The sequence below is a fragment of the Dama dama genome, chromosome 20, assembly GCF_033118175.1.
Source record: "Dama dama isolate Ldn47 chromosome 20, ASM3311817v1, whole genome shotgun sequence".
NCBI lineage: Eukaryota > Metazoa > Chordata > Mammalia > Artiodactyla > Cervidae > Dama > Dama dama.
Genome location: NC_083700.1, coordinates 51,904,927 through 51,920,472, shown reverse-complemented (window position 1 = coordinate 51,920,472; position 15,546 = coordinate 51,904,927). Strand labels below are relative to the sequence as shown.

Below are 15,546 nucleotides of genomic sequence, written 5' to 3'. Positions count from 1 at the left end.
ACCAAAGTCCAATCCTATAATAGTTTCTAATACCCTCTTAAAAAGACAGCCCAAAATTCCCTTTAGTATGAGGAATCTCTCACTTCAACAAACAAAAACCATGTTCAACCATAGGTTTTCTTTGCTGGTTCTTTTGGTTGGAAGGTATTAATGAGACTAGCAACTAATTTCTCAACAGAAATAACAGAAGCCAGAAAACAAAGGGATAATAGCCTAGTTAAAAGAAAATAATGACCAACCTAGAATTCTGCTGCTGCTAAGTCGCGTCAGTCGTGTCCAACTCTGTGCGAACCCATAGATGGCAGCCTACCAGGCTCTGCTCCGCCGTCCCTGGGATTCCCCAGGCAAGAACACTAGAGTGGGTTGCCATTTCCTTCTCCAATGCATGAAAGTGAAAAGTGAAAGTGAAGTCGCTTAGTCCTGTCCAACTCTTAGTTCAATTTCTGCAAAACCGATTATGTGACGACAAAAATGTATATGGAACTGCAAAGAGCCCATAGAAGAAGAGAAGAACAAAGGTAGGAAAGAAGAACAGGAAGAACAAGGTAGGAAAACTTGCCTTTCTGAACATAAAGACTTGTTATAATGCTATGTAAATTAAAACAGCATAGTTTTGGTGCAAGGGTAGATAAAGTAGACCAATGGAAAATAAAAAAAAGAGTCCAGAAACAGACTCATACATATATGGTCATTTGATACACGAGAAATGTAGTATTGCAGAGGAGCTGGGAAACAATCTTTTCAACAAATGGTACTGTATAAAACATATATCCATAAGAAGAAAAAAAAAAGGTGACCTCTATACCTCATGTAATACCCAGAATAAATTCCAGGTAGCAGATAAATCTAAGTGCATCATAAACAATATACAAAATAATATACAATAATCAGTTCTAGGTAAAAAGTAGAAAGCAAAATAATAAAGCCTCTAGGACAATGTCCCTCAACCTCAGGACTAGTCACACTGGGGATAAGTTAACTGTGCTGTGCATTGTAGAATATATAGCGTTCAGTGAATTGCAGAATGTTTAGTAGCCAACCCACTAGATGCCTGGAGTAGTCCACCCACCCAGCTGTGAAAACTAGTCTCTGAACACAGCCAAATGTCCTACCCAGGGCACGGAAGGTGTGGGATGAGGGTAGGGGGAACTGTCTCTATTGAGAACCAGTTCTAGAAGATAACATAAGATAATATTTTCATATTCTTGGAGCAGAGGAAGTCAAGGAGTAGTGACTATACATGAAGACAATGATAATGTGGACTATATTAAAATTAAGACATTCCTTTCCTTAAAGGGTAACATTAAGAGGGTGAAAATCAGGAAAATGGATATATCTTTCTAACAAAGGATTTGTATCTAGCATATATTAAAAAAAAAAAAACCTCCTAAAAACAGAGGGAAAAGAAGAGAAACTCCAATAGGAAAAAAAGGCACTCATATTCATAGAACATGTAACTCATATAAATCAGTAATGTAGAAAACTCAATAGTAACAATAATAAAAAGAATATCCAAGCAGCCAATAAATTTTAAAAAAAGTACTCAATCTCATTTAGAATCACAGAAATGTATCCTACAAAAGAACTAAAATTAAAGAGGCTATTAATGCTAAGGGTTGGTGAGACTACAGAGAAACAGAAACCCTCACATTCTGTTGATGGGATAGGTAGGAATAATGACTCTGAAAACAATCCTTTTATTATCTTCTAAATTTGAACATATATACACAAATGACCCAGCTATTCTACTGGGTATATACTACTGGTACATACCCCACATAAATGTTGCACATGTACCCCAAGAAACATTTGTAAGAACGTTCATGACAGCACCATCTAATCCAAATGTCCAACAGTAAAAAAGATGGTGATTGAATAGTAAGAGGGAGCTACAGCCATATATATCTGATAACATACATGAATCTCCCAAACATAACAGATACAAAATAATACTATATAATTCTATTTTTATAAAACTCCAAAAACAAGTTTTAAAAAAGTTATATTCTTTGAAGCCAGGTAGTGGTTACTCCAAGAAATAGGAAAGGGAGAGTACTCGGGAAAGGAAGCATAGGAGGCTGCTGGCAGTATTCAATTTCTTGGCTCTATGGTGGTCATAGTGTTTACTTCGTGATGATTCATTCAGCTGTAAACTTGGTACAGGTTACTTTATGTATTACATTTCAATTTTTAAAAAGACAAGGAGGGTGGGGAGGAATTCCCTGGCGGTCCAGTGGTTAAGACCTGGCACTTTCACTGAGAGGGGCAGGGGTCTGATCCCTAGTCAGGGAACTAAGATCCAGCAAGCCACACAGTGTGGCCAAAAAATAAAAGACGTGGGGCATTATCTTTTATATGCTGTACATGCAACCCACAAAACAATAATTACACAAATATTTTAGCTACTACAGTATTACATATCAATTATTTAAGAGTAAAAATCATGTCTGGAGACATCATAACCTTCCACGTCTTACACTTCAAGATCCTTTGCCTAATTAAATAAAACAAATAAAATATGTTAAAAAGGACTGCATGAGTTTTTAGTATGTTGCAGGAAGGCAAATATACTTAAGTTTGTTTTCCTGTATGTGTCATTTATTTTGATCACCTAAAAAAATCTAATTTCTTAGCTTTACATATGACAAAATAAAATACATGTCTTGGAAAATACTAATATTAAAGGAAAATTGAAGATGTTTGTTTTTCTAATATTAAAAATATATTTTTATAACATTTATAACACATAGAGGTTTAAGGCAGAATATAAATAATGCCTGAGCTAAAGAAGGTTTCTATCAAAAATTTGCATGTTTCCCTTACCATCAAAGTAAGACTTGGGTTGTTTTTATATTCCATACAACATTTTAATAAAATGTAGATTTACAACACCACTTATTATTTTATTTACAAAATAAGAATTAAACATTTATAATATTAAGTTGCTTAGTATCAAATAGAGCCCCTCTGAATTTAATCATTTAAGTGGAACTGCATACAGCACACAATCTGATTCAATTTTAAGCCAAGTAGTGCCACCAAGTGGTAGCAAATTCTTTTTTCAAAACACCACTCTGAAGCAATAGAAAATGTTATACTGGAATAAAATACTGGTATGGAAAAATCAATCTTAATAAAGTAAATAAGACTGTAAAATACCTTAGTATAAAAGTTCAAAAACAAAACAGGTCAATCTTTTAAGAAAAAAGTTGTATGTATTACTGCAATGGTCTTACACTTTCAAACTTGTATTTTTCACAGAAAGTAAGGAACTATGAATATAGGGCTCCAGACTTCCCTTGTTGTTGCTTCTTAAAATTTTTTATTGGAATAGAATTGATTTACAATGTTGTGCTAGTTTCAGGTGTATGTTGCTTGTTTTTTAATTCCATATTTTCTTAAGAGACTTTATTGCTCTAGAAACTAATGAAAACACACACAGTAAAAGACGTGAAGGTTTCATAATCTGCTACCCTTGTGATTTTGGACTTTAGTCCAAACTCCCTCGCCTCCAGGTAAGGGAGTCAGGGCTGAAAGATGGATCCAAAATAAAGGTGAATGATATAACCAATCATGCCTATGTGATACAGATTCCATAAATACCCAAAAGGATGAGGTAAAGAGAGCTTCTGGGCTGTTGAACACATGGAGGTGCTGAGAGCAGAGCACCTAAAGCATGGAAGCTCTGTGCCCCTTTCCCACATACCTTACTCTATGCATCCTTTCCATCTGGTTGTTTCTGAGCCGTATCCTTTTATAATAATCTGGTAATCTAGAGAGTAAATAGATTTCCTAAATTCTGTGAGCCACTCTAACAAATTAATTGAAACCCGAGGGGGTCATGAGAAGCTCTGATTTAGAGCCAGTTGGCCAGAAGAAGAGATAAAAACCTGGACGTGCAACTAGCATCTGAAGTCCAAGGACAGAATCGTGATAACCTCCAATCTGTAACCAAACAGTCAGCAACACAGATGACATCCTGGGCTTGCACCTGGCCTCTTAAGTGTGTGTGTGTGTGTGTGTGTGTGTGTGTGTGTATGTGTGTGTGTGTGTTTACTGGGCAGAGGGAGAGTAGTCCTGTAGGACTAAACCATTACCATAGAATCTGATGCTATCTCTGGGTAGATAAGTGTCAGGACTGAATTGAATTGTAGAACAATAACTGGTGTCTGGAGAAATGCTTGGTGGTGTGGAAAAACCCCCTTCCCACACACTGGAATTAAGTCCAGAACTTTAATAATACTATTTTAATTTCATGAACTATTACTAGCAAAAGAAATGACTAAATTTTAGTATAAAGTTAATGTTTAATACCAAAGTGATAAGTGTTACGTAGTTCTTGTCCAACCCAATAATAAGGCACTTAGTCTTAGACCACTTAGATCTCCTAAACACTCTCCCTTTTTTCACTGTACCTCACCTACACTGGCCTTCTTGATATTCCTTGACCAGGCCCAACATACTTTGCACTTAGCACTTAATGTTCTCTGCCTGAAGTTCTTCCTCCAAATATACGTAAAAATCCATTTCTTCAGTTCCAGTCATCTCCTTCTCAGTTCTTGCTGCCGCTGCTGCTGCTAAGTTGCGTCAGTCGTGTCCAACTCTATGAAACCCCATAGACAGCAGCCCACCAGGCTCCGCTGTCCCTGGGATTCTCCAGGCAAGGACACTGGAGTGGGTTGCCATTTCCTTCTCCAATGCATGAAAGTGAAAAGTGAGTGAAGTCGCTCAGTCATGTCTGACTCAGCGACCCCATGGACTGCAGCCTACCAGGCTTCTCCGTCCATGGGATTTTCCAGGCAAGAGTACTGGAGTGGGGTGCCATTGCCTTCTCTGTCAGTTCTTCTTAGATCATCCTTAATAACACAGCACTTTTAAGTCACTCTTTATCCCCTTTTCTAATTTTACTTTTCTTTACAATACTTAGGGCTTTCCTGATAGATCAGTTGGTAAAGAATCCGCCTGCAATGCAGGAGACCCCGGTTTGATTCCGCATTCCAGTATTCGTGGGCTTCCCTTGTGGCTCGTAAAGAATCCGGCTGCAATGTGGGAGAGCTGGGTTCGATCCCTGGGTTGGAAAGATCCCCTGGAGAAGGGGAAGGCTACCCACTCTAGTATTCTGGCCTGGAGAATTCCAGGGACTGTACAGTCCATGGGGTCACAGAGTCGGCCACAACTGAGCGACTTTCACTTCATACTTCTTCATACATACATCACAATACTTACAAATATCTGAAAGATTATATAGTTATTTGACTGCTTCCTCTTCCCCACTGAGGGCAGAGGCTAATATTTTGTTCACTTGATACACCCCTGGCATCTAAAATAGTCCTTGAAGTGACTACTCTTGTGGTCTATCATAAGCAGAATTTTACAAAATTAATGCATCTGTGCCTTCTAATTGGACTTGTTGGTTCATTTCTAACCAATTCTTCACACGTATAGGCAAAATGATCTTTTCAAGCTTATTACTCTTCTGTGGAACATGACATTTTCCCCTCTACCAGGACATAGTCCCAAATCTCTAACAGCTAAAACGGCTACACACTGGGTCTTGCCTATGTTTCCAGTTTTGGCACACACTCTCCTAACAGTTCTTAGGGATTCAACCACACTGGCCCTCTCAGATTTCCCAATATCTTCCTTCTCATCACAGGACCTCTGCAGATGCAGTTTCTTTGGTCTTGAATTCTCTGCTATCCTCCCCCAAGCATGCTTTCACATAAATTTAATTAACCTTAGCTCATAATCTTCTTTCAGATCAAAGCTCTAAATATCACTTACTCTAGGAAGTTTTCCTCAAACACTCTATGTCAAGTTCCTTTATCATATGCTTTTGAAGAACTGATCCTTTCAGAGCGTTAACGTCTTTCAAATATTCTATTGATTATGGTATAGCCCCCACTGAACTGAGGCAAGAGAATGTTCATCACGCCTTCTGTTATATATGCTGTGTTTTTAAACATTGAGAAGGTGCGTGAATACTGATAAAGGGATACAGACAAAGCAAGCTAACTATAAGTGAACAATAAAGTCAGCAATCAAGCAATTTTGGAAATTAAAGCAAATTTTCTTTTTATTAACTTCAATTGTCTTCTCTAGTCATACTGCATGTTTCTGGGTAGACTCCCTGGCCATCACTGTGTACACAAAAGATTATAAGCTTACTGAATATTTCTACTAACAATTCTACCATTTCAACTAAACATGAGTAACATAAATCTCCACAACATATACTGTCCTATCATTAGCTTTCAGGTGCCTAAATAGTAACTATCTCTGGATTGAATTGTATAAATTTGGCATATAGTACAAACATTTACTGTTCCCTTATTACAATATCATAAATGGTAATAGCTCAATGCATTTTTAAAACAAATTTATATCATAAATGATATAAAAGACTACAACTCTCTCCCAGATTAAAGTACTTCGTTCTAAGTCCTTTAATATACCTCTTAGATGACAAAGATGCATCTCTATCTGCCACAGGTAACTGACTTGATGACTTACATCTTGTTATTACACTCTAAGAGAATGGTTAAAAATTCGTTTAAAAAATCCAAGTAATTTCACTTAACTCTTTAATTCAGTTATAAAAGAGAACATTTGGAACTTACTATTATAGACTAAATTATGTCTCCACCCCACCTTCCTCCATCATATACTGAAGCCTTAAGCCCCAATATCTCAGAATTTAGCCATATGTGGAGACAAGACCTTTATTTATTTATTTTTTTTATTAGTTGGAGGCTAATTACTTCACAACATTTCAGTGCATTTTGTCATACATTAATATGAATCAGCCATAGAGTTACACGTATTCCCCATCCCGATCCCCCCTCCCACCTCCCTCTCCACCCGATTCCTCTGGGGAGACAAGACCTTTAAAGAGGTAAGTAAGTTTAAAAGAGGTAACAAGGATGGCCCCTAATTTAATCTGGTGGTGTCTTTATACAGAAAGATTAGGATGCACAAAGAGACATCAAAAATGTACTGCACACAGGGAAACAAAAAGGAATCCTTAAAAAACTGTTCTTATGTAGACCATAAGGCAAGAAAAGAAGAACAACCTGAGAAAACATATCAAAAATTACTTCACATGTAAATAATCTAAAAATATCAGTCAAAAGAAAGAAAATGACAGATTAAAAGAACTACAACCCTACTATATGCAGCTTACAAGAAACTCATTTCAAATTCAATGACATAAGTAGGCTGAAAATAAAAGAATGGAAAAAGATATGCCATGCAAACATTAATAGCTGGTAAAATAGTATCAGAACAAAGAAAATTACCAGTGATCAGGAAAACACTAAATAATAGTAAAAGGATCAAACCCACCAGGAAGACAATGACCCTAAATGTGTATACACCAAACAACAGAATCTTGAAATACACTTAACAGAAACTGATAGAGAGGAAAGAGACAATCCATAATTGTTGTAGAGACTTCAATACTCTTCTCCCGCAACTGATACAACCACTGTAAAGAAAATCAGCAAGAATAAAGAAGCTCTGAACACGATCAACCAGGAGGACCTAAGTGACACACTTGAAACACTACCGAGCAACAAAGGAGTACATGCTTCCTTCAGCGGCTGTGAAACACTTGTGAAGACAGACGGTACCTTCAGCAATAAAGTAAACCTCAACAAATTTAAAAGACTGGTAATCAAACTAGAAGCTGGGTCTAGAAAAAGAAAAGAAAAGTCCATAACAACTGAAAACTAAATACTTCTAAATAATCCATGGCTCAAAAACTCTCAAAAAATTTTTTAAAAAAGAGAACTTAATGAAAATAGAACTTGCCAAAATATGAGGTGCAGCCAAAGCAATGCTGACAGAGATATTTAGATTTATACCATTAACTGCTAAATCTTTAAAGAAAAAAGGACAGAAATATAAATCCAAAGCAAGCAAAAAGAAGGAAATAATAAATATAACAGCAGAAATAAATGAAACTGAAAACAGAAAAATCACTGAAACAAAAAGCTAGTTATATGAAAAAAATCAATAAAATTAACAAACTTCTAGAAAGAATGATAAAGACTTTTAAAAAACAAAAGTGATCAATTTAATAATGAAACAGGAGATAACACCATATACCCTATAGACATTATAGCAATGATAAGGGCATACTGGCATATTAAAAAGCAGAGACCTAACTTTGTCAACAAAGGTCCATCTAGTCAAGGCTATGGTTTTTCCAGTGGTCATGTACGGATGTAAGAGTTGGGACTATAAAGAAAGCTGAGTGCTGAAGAATTGATGCTTTTGAACTGTGGTGTTGGAGAAGACTCTTGAGAGTCCCTTGGACTGCAAGGAGATCCAACCAGTCCATCCTAAAGGAGATCAGTCCTGGGTGTTCATTGGAGGGACTGATGTTGAAGCTGAAACTCCAGTACTTTGGCCACCTCATGCGAATAGCTGACTCATTGGAAAAGACCCTGATGCTGGGAAAGACTGAAAGCAAGAGGAGAAGGGGATGACAGAGGATGAGATGGTTGGATGGCATCACCAACTCAATGGACATGGGTTTGGGTGGACTCTGAGAGTTGGTGATGGACAGGGAGGCATGGAGTGCTGTGGCTCATGAGGTCGCAAAGAGTCAGACACGACTGAGCGACTGAACTAAACTGATGCAGAACTTTACAAAACTAACTTTAACAATTTGATGAAATAAGTCCAATATCTTGAAAAACACAACATACCATAACTCATTCAATATGAAATTAATTTTAAGTAGCCCAATAATTACTAAGGGCAGTGCATTTAAATTGTAAAACTCCCCAAAAAGAAACCTGTAGGCCAAGAAGTTTTCACTGGAGACTTCCAAACTGGAAAATTATTCTAAATAACACTGGAGAATTCCAAATTGGAAATTTATTTCAAATAACATGAGCATATCAATTGAAAACCTGACACTCATTCATGGTAAGAATTTTCAGCATGTGGAATAAAGGGAAACTACTTCAATTTGAAAAAGAGCATCTAAGAACACCTACAGCTAACATACATTTAATGGTACAAAGCCTGAAGGCTTTCCTTCTAAAATCTTCTAAAGGCAAGAATGTCCAATCTTACCACTCTAATTATACATATCTACTGGAGTTCTAACCACTGCAAAAAGGCAAGAAAAGGAAACAAAAGCATATACATTGGAAAGGAAAAAATAAAACTGTCCCTATTTGCACGTAACACCTCAATGCCTACACAAAAAATTCCAAGAAGTAGACAAAAAAAACCTTTGGAACTAAGAAGTGAGAACAGTGAGGTCACAGAATACAAGATAAGACACACACAGATCAATTGCAGGGTGTTAGTTAAAATGGAGTGATGGCTAATTTTATGTCAACATGGCTGGACCAGAGTATCCAAATATGTGGTCAAACATCATTCAGGAAATTTCAGTGAAGGTTTTATATATAAAATTCACATTTAAATTGCTATACTCTGAACAGATTATCTTCATAATGTGAGTGGGTCTAATCTAATCAGGTGAAGGCCTGGACAGAATGAAAAACTGACTCCCTTGAGCACTAGGGAATTCTACAGCATACGGCCTTGAGACATGAGCTCCAACATCTGCTCTTTCCCAAGTCTTTAGCCTGAAAGTCTTCAGATTTGAATCGTAATATCAGCGCTTCCCTGGGTGTCCAGCCTGCTAGCCTACCTTATAGACTTTGGACTTCCAGCCTCATTTTCAAATGAGCTAATTTCTTGAAATAAATCTCTTTACACACACACACACACACACACACACACATACACTCTCTCTCTCTCTCTCTCTCTCTACTTGTTCTGCTTCTCTGGAGAACTCTGATGAACACAGTAAGAAAATTCAAGGGCCTGTCCTTTCAAAGATCAGAAGGAAAAAATAAAAAATAAAAAACCCAAACTGTCAGAAACAACTTTTTCCAAACTCTGGAAAACAGTAGATGGACTGAAGCAACAAAGTGAATGTTGAATCAAGAAAAACCAATTTTAAAATGGTAGGAGATGAAGACGGAAATGGCAACCTACTCAAGTATTCTTGCCTGGAAAACCCCATGGACAGAGGAGCCTGGTGGGTTATAGTCCATGGGGTCGCAGAGTTGGACACAACTGAGCGGACAAGCACAGTTGGAGCTTATCTGATACTGTAACTCAGCTCTATGAACCTGCAGTACATCCTCGTCTAGCTTAGAGACATATCCAGAATTCTATTACACAAAAAAAACAATGCTCCCAAATATCTATCTTTATGATGACAAAGATAAAATAATGGCTCCTCAAACTCATGATATTTATTTCTTGTGAGTCAGTTTCAACTGATCAATTGATTTTTAAATTAGGATTTTAATTTAAAATTAAAATCAATTATAAATTTAAAATTTAGAATAAAAATGACTAAAAACTTAAAAAAAAATGGTAGGTGAGCTTTGTGACATTTTAACTTAGCTTATTTCCAACCTCTTGCACAGCAAAAGTAAAAAAGACATTACTCAGCATTACTGTTCTGAGGACCTGGTTCTCCAAAGAACAGAGCAGACTTTGTTCCAAAAGAGTATGTGTATTTGCTTTGGCCAGTCTAAAAGTTGGATAAAAGACTGAAGAAATGTCCATCTTTGTTTCATCTAACTCAAAAATGCCTCAAAACAGAAAAGCAGCAAATCAGAGGATGTTAGAAAGATTGGGAGGAAAAGCTGAAAAGAAATACATTGGTGAAGAGGGCTGTGAAAAGTCTGTGTATAAAACTGGGAATCCAGAAACTCACGCCAATGCCTAGAGCAGAATGCTAGTTCAGAAAAGACCTGAAAAAACTCTAAGCTTCCACCTCTAGCTAATCTTCAAGCTCAATAGGAGCAGGAAGTGAAGGCTAATGCAGAGTTATAAGTAACATGGCTAAGAACTGGAGAAGAATCTAAAAATAAAGTCAATCTGCAATAACTGGAAAAAGTTTTATCTTCTTACATTTTTTTCTCTATTTTATTTTTTTTCCTTTTCTTGGTTCTAGGCGTTTTAAGGAAATTTTTTGGGCCAGCAGGTGACCACAAACTAAAGGAACAGAGACTTCAGAGACACATGACAAAAATACAGTTAAAAATTTTAGAGAAATGATATAAACCAAATTAAGTAATGACAAGAAGCCATGAGAGAAAGGAACCTGATTTCTAGAGCTACCACGTTATATTATTTCAAAAGTCCAACTTTCAAGAAAAAAATTACAAGGCACATTAAAGAAAAAAGAAAGTATGTCCCATTCAGAGGGGAAAAAATCAATAGAAATTGTTTATGAAGGAACTTATTGGACAAAGTTTTTAAATTGGCAGTTGTAAACATGCTCAAAAAGATAAAAGAAATCATGGTGAAAGAACTAAAGGAAACCAGGAGAACAGTGTGTCAATATAGAGAATATCAATAAAGAGAAATAAATAAAATAAATACTTATGAAAAGGAACTAAACAGGAAGTGCACTTGGCAGTCGTTTCAACAGTGCTTGGACAGAACAGACCCAGGGATGCTCCTGTGCACCAGCCTCTGACCACCCTCCAACCTTTTCTCCATGTGTAACCAGAAGCTGTCCACGATCACCATGACCAGCCACCATTTTTTGAGCTTAACTCCTTATTGCCAATCAACCAAGAGTTCCCAGATTCATCAGAATTATTTCACTGAGGTGGAGTCTGCCTTCAATTGCCTGATCAACATGCATCTGTGAGCCTCCTAAAATTACCTCTCTCTGGGCTTCTATTTCAACTGCGAGGATATGGCTCTGAAGGGTGTGGGCCACATTTTTCACAAATCGGCCAAGGAGAAGCGGGAGTGCATGGAGCATCTCTTGAAAAGGTAAAACCAGCATGGCAGTTGCGCCCTCTTTCTGGACTTGCAGAAGCCGTCTTAAGATAAGTGGGGTAAAACCCAGGACGCTACGGAAGCCACCCCTCTCACAGAAAATAACCTGAACTAGGCCCTTTTGCATCTGCGTGGCCTGGGTTCTGCCCGTGCAAACCCCCACATGGGTGACTTCCTGGAGAACCACTTCCTAGATGAGGAGGTGAAACTCATCAAGAAGATGGGCAACCCCTTGACCAACCTCTGCAGGCTGGCTGGTCCCCAGGCTGGGTTGGGTGAATATCTCTTCAAAAGGCTCACCCTCAAGCAGGACTAGAAGCCTTTAGAGCCCAGTGGCCTCTGAGGAGCTTCCCTCATATCAGGGCTGCCTGAAGGCCCTCTCTGCAGCCATTAGGCAACATTTTAACACCCTGACGCCCTCTCTCAAGCCTTGGACCAAATGGAAACAATAAAGATTTCTGCAGCAAAAAAAAAAGGAACTAAACCAAAATTCTAGGACTAAACAATAATTAAATTGAAAAATTCACTAGCGGGCTTTCAAAAGTATATTTGAGCAAGCAGAAGAAACATTCAGTGACTGTGAAAGTAGGTCAACTGAAATTATGCAGTCTGAGAAGTAGAAAAAAGAATAAAGACGAATGAACTGTGGTTAAGAGACCTGTGGACACTACTAAGTGTACCAACACATTTATAATGAGAGATAAAGAAGTAGATGAGACAAGAGGCAGAAAGAATATTTCAAAAATTAATGGCCATAAACATACAAAACCTGAGAAGCAATGAATTTAATCAAACAAGAAACTCAACAAAATCCAAATAGGATAAATACAGAGATCAAGACAAAGTCATATTAATATAATACTGTCAAAATTAAAAGAGAAGGCATGAATAATAAAAGCAGCAATGGAGAGGCAGGGGTCATATACAAGAGGTCTATATGAAGATTAGAAGGTAATTCCTCATCAGAAACTATGGAGGCTAGAAAGCAATGACATGATATTTACGAAGTGCTGAAAGAAAATACTTGTCAATCAAGAATTCTATCCCCAGCAAAATTATACTTCAAAATTGAAAGAGGAGATAAAACAGTTCAAGATTAAAAACTGAGAAAGTTCATCACTGTTAGATCTGCCCTATGAGATATGTTAAAGGGAGTCTTCCTTAACGTCTGGAGTAAGAATGCTACATACAAACACTAATTGATTATTCAACAAACATTTATTGAGTTCCTCTGTGCTAAGAGCTGTTCCAGACAGTGAGTATACAATGGTGAATCAAGTCGGCAAAGTCCTATTGTGACATATACCTTTTTTCTTAACAATTTGCTGAATCACAATTAAGCTAAAGATTTCATGACCATTTTAACCTAAACTGTTACACAGGCAGGAAAATACCTACTTACATCATCAAATATCAGAACTCACATTTATGTATTAGACACTATTAATGGAAACCCAAGATTTAACATGTTTAATATAATGTATCCTTAGGCTGTTCAAGTATCTTTGGTAAGACTATGGCAATCAACAGTATGATTAATTGTTCATTAATGATATTAAATCTTGTTTAATTAAGAATAAGCACAGACCAGAATTTCTAATAAAAATAGCAGCTTATAAATTTAAATAGACCAAGTCATTTTCAAAAAATTTTAGGTCAAATGAATTATTTCACAAAGATGCTTTGCAGAGCTATCTTACAAAGAGATATCAAAATAAAAAATTAATTTGAGAGGTATTATGAAGATTTAATGCTGATGACTCTCAGATCTTCTTTAAGTTATAGGCCATTTGTAACTAACTGCCACATGACATTTCCACTGAAATGTCTTGAGCTACTTAATGCTCTTCAAGCTCAATATAGCTAAAATTTCACTCTTGTTCTCTATAAACCTGCTTCTTCTCCCCAGTTCCTATCTAATTACTGTACTACTGCCAGGCCAGAAACATGGATATTATCCTCAACTCTTTCCTTACTCTCCTACCACCAAAATTTCATTACAACTAAACACCAAAGTTGACCTATTTTCTCGTCTAAATCTCTGTCAAATCGAATTACATCTCTTCCATTACCACCACTCTAAAGACAGGCCAGCAGCCTCGCCCTACAAACTGGTCATCCTGATTCCAATCTAGTTTCTTCACTAATTTGTTCTCCATTTTAATTCTCCACATTTCAAAAACCCAGATCTGACCACAGCACTTCCTCATACTTAAACTCCTTGAATAGGAGTCTGCCAATCCAAATTCTTTATACAATGGAAAAAAGACAACCTCTTTAACAAGTGGTGCTGGGAAAACTGGTCAACCACTTGTAAAAGAATGAAACTAGAACACTTTCTAACACCATACACAAAAATAAACTCAAAATGGATTAAAGATCTAAATGTAAGACCAGAAACTATAAAACTCCTAGAGGAGAACATAGGCAAAACACTCTCCAACATAAATCACAGCAAGATCCTCTATGACCCACCTCCCAGAATATTGGAAATAAAAGCAAAACTAAACAAATGGGACCTAATGAAACTGAAAAACTTTTGCACTACAAAGGAAACTGTAAGTAAGGTGAAAAGACAGCCCTCAGATTGGGAGAAAATAATAGCAAATGAAGAAACAGACAAAGGATTAATCTCAAAAATATACAAACAACTCCTAAAGCTCAATTCCAGAAAAATAAATGACCCAATCAAAAAATGGGCCAAAGAAGTAAACAGACATTTCTCCAAAGAAGACATACAGATGGCTAACAAAGACATGAAAAGATGCTCAACATCACTCATTATTAGCGAAATGCAAATCAAAACCACAATGAGGTACCACATTACACGCCAGTCAGGATGGCTGCTATCCAAAAGTCTACAAGCAATAAATGCTGGAGAGGGTGTGGAGAAAAGGGAACCCTCTTACACTGTTGGTGGGAATGCAAACTAGTACAGCCACTATGGAAAACAGTGCGGAGATTTCTTAAAAATCTGGAAATAGAACTGCCATATGACCCAGCAATCCCACTCCTGGGCATACACACTGAGGAAACCAGATCTGAAAGAGACACGTGCACCCCAATGTTCATCGCAGCACTGTTGATAATAGCCAGGACATGGAAGCAACCTAGATGCCCATCAGCAGATGAATGGATAAGGAAGCTGTGGTACATATACACCATGGAATATTACTCAGCCGTTAAAAAGAATTCATTTGAATCAGTTCTAATGAGATGGATGAAACTGGAGCCCATTATACAGAGTGAAGTAAGCCAGAAAGATAAAGAACATTACAGCATACTAACACATATATATGGAATTTAGAAAGATGGTAACGACAACCCTATATGCAAAACAGAAAAAGAGACACAGAAGTACAGAACAGACTTTTGAACTTTGTGGGAGAAGGTGAGGGTGGGATGTTTCGAAAGAACAACATGTATATTATCTATGGTGAAACAGATCACCAGCCCAGGTGGGATGCATGAGACAAGTGCTCGGGCCTGGTGCACTGGGAAGACCCAGAGGAATTGGGTGGAGAGGGAGGTGGGAGGGGGGATCGGGATGGGGAATACGTGTAACTCTATGGCTGATTCATATCAATGTACGACAAAACCCACTGAAATGTTGTGAAGTAATTAGCCTCCAACTAATTAAAAAAAAAAAAATGGTAAAAAAAAAATAAAATAAATAAAGTGATCTGTAAGACCCTCAATAAAATAGCT

At 37.2% G+C, this 15,546-nt stretch overlaps 1 protein-coding gene and 1 pseudogene across 13 annotated transcripts in view; one reads left to right on the top strand and one right to left on the bottom strand.

Annotated features, from left to right (window-relative positions):
• ZNF644 (zinc finger protein 644) overlaps nt 1-15,546 on the bottom strand; it is a 103,334-nt gene that overhangs the window by 48,978 nt on the left and 38,810 nt on the right. The gene's annotated exons all lie outside the window — the stretch shown is intronic.
• LOC133040240 (ferritin light chain-like) lies at nt 10,554-14,566 on the top strand (annotated as a pseudogene).